General features: G+C 37.1%; 1 long non-coding RNA gene across 2 annotated transcripts in view; it reads right to left on the bottom strand.

Annotated features, from left to right (window-relative positions):
• Nucleotides 1-838: 838 nt before the first annotated feature.
• LOC104993585 overlaps nucleotides 839-2,287 on the bottom strand; it is a 7,781-nt gene continuing 6,332 nt past the window's right edge. For both annotated transcript variants that reach the window (XR_825884.1, XR_825915.1), the window contains exon 3: nucleotides 839-1,934. This is a non-coding gene — a long non-coding RNA (uncharacterized LOC104993585). The remainder of the gene's footprint in view (nucleotides 1,935-2,287) is intronic.

Here is a 2,287-nt window from a genome sequence, read left to right on the forward strand (position 1 = left end):
TTCTCCTTTGCCTTTAGTTTCTCTTCTTTTCTCAGCTATTTGTGAGGCCTCCTCAGACAACTGTTTTGCTTTGTTGCATTTCTTTTTCTTGGGGATCATTTTCGTCAGCATCTCCTGTACAATGTTACAAACCAGCATCCATAGTTCTTCAGGCACTCTATCAGATCTAATCCCTTGAGTCTATTTTTCACTTCCACTGTATAATCATAAGGGACTTTATTTAGCTCATACCTGAATGGCTTAGTGGTTTTCCCTACTTTCTTCAATATTAGTCTGAATTTTGCAATAAGGAGTTAATGATGTGAGCCACAGTTAGCTCCAGGTCTTGTTTTTGCTGACTGTATAGAGCTTCTCCATTTTCAGCTGCAAAGATTATAATCAACCTGATTTCAGTAATGACCATCTGATGATGTCCATGTGTAGTTGTCTCTTATGTTGTTGGAAGAGAGTATTTGCTATAACCAGTGCATTCTCTTGGCAAAACTTGTACTAATAATAGTACTAATAATCTTACTGGGTGATGCTTATAACTTTTTCACAACTTTTCTTGTTTTCAGAATATATTTTATTAGCATGAATTAGCAGCTGTGTTGACAAGTTTGATAAAATAACTGTTTTCTCTGTACTAGTATGCTATGAATTTGATATTTAGAATCATTTTCTTTTTTGCATTTCATTTTAGAGTTTGTGTTATTTTCCTTTTGATTTAACTTTACTATTTGGATACATAAAATATTAATATGGCACAAAAGTCAAAAGGAGGCAGACTCAGAGGAGTCTAGCATCCATGCCTATCCCTCCCACCCTATTCACCACCTATCCCCTAGGTGTTTGAGATATTCTCCAACAATAAGTGACTACTTGTGTAAATAATGGTGTATTCAAACAATATAGCATTATACAGGAATGAAAACGAATGAGGAAATATGAATGTTGTTTTTGAAGTGATTTCCAGATGCATTTTTATCAGTGTACTGATAGCTTAATTTTGTTGCATAGACTTAGAATACATCACATTTTTTCTAAGCTTGTTGTCTCATTTATTTACTTTTTAACACAGTAGGAGTGGCCTTAAGAGTGACCTGTCAATGGTCATCAAGAAAGCAAGTAGCAGAACTGATGCTGGAACCCAGGTTTGCTCACTCCTGGCTATAGTACTTTTTTCTGTTCCACATTGTTTCCTTAGAGCAGCCTTTTATGAGTCAAGTAAATTTATCTGTATTCACAACACTGAACCCTTTGGTCAGAAAGCACCACAGTGGGGCACACATGCCCCTTATACCCACCCATCTTAGAGCCTATCACCAGATCTATTCTGAAATGCTGCTATCTCTTCCTACCTGCCATAAGCAAGCAAAGAAGGCGACTATAATCATGACTCCCATGTCTTGAGAACTTCCTATGTCCCAGGCACTTTACCTGTATTCATTCAAATCCACATAACAGTCTTAAGGGGCAGGCAATACTACTCTTATTTTAAAGATGACCAAACAGAGGTTAAGAGAGCTTTTCCTAAGATTATAAAGCTAAAGGGTAGAGCTGGTATTTGAAACCAGATTTATCTGACAGCAAAGCTTGTGTTTAATCCATTCTATCTGGTATTAATCCCTAAACTGAGAAAACCCCTTAGATAAGATGCACAATGAGCTGGATAAGATACATACAAGGATAAAGGCAAAATCATGTTTCTCACCGAGCACTCAGATCGCCTAGGATGAAGCAATTGGGGGTTGGGACTTAATGAGCTTAAAGAAAGTTTATCTGTAGCGCTATCATGTGTGTCATTCTTCTAACAGGAACTCTTCCTGAAAACCTAGAAGTTACTTACTTGACCAAGTGTCTTATAAGAAGTTCCAACATCTCTCGGTTCTTTTCTGGTAGCTTATATACCAGGGAGTGAATAGCTCCCAATCGATAATCCAGGTTGTCAGACTCTGAGAGAGAACAGAGAGATAGTTTTGCCTTCTGGGCAATTGGATTAAGCAAATTTTCATGCACAGACACACATACACACACCCATGCATGTGCACATGCAGAGATAATCAGAGACACATAGTCTGAGAGATGAAAAGAGAGAGATATATAGACACAGGGACAAAATGACAGAAAGAGACCAAGAAACAAAGACACTGAAGGGGGAAGACAGAGACTGACTATAAGATAAAAACATAGATTAAAAACAAATAAATTAGTCTAGAAAGGAGAATAATATAGAAGAGAGAAGAGAAGATAAAACAGAAGAGAGAAGAGAAGACTGTATCAGAACAAGTCAGAATTCTAGAAACAG

The sequence above is a fragment of the Bison bison genome, unplaced genomic scaffold (genome assembly GCF_000754665.1).
Source record: "Bison bison bison isolate TAMUID 2011002044 unplaced genomic scaffold, Bison_UMD1.0 scf7180017459751, whole genome shotgun sequence".
Taxonomy (NCBI): Eukaryota; Metazoa; Chordata; class Mammalia; order Artiodactyla; family Bovidae; genus Bison; species Bison bison.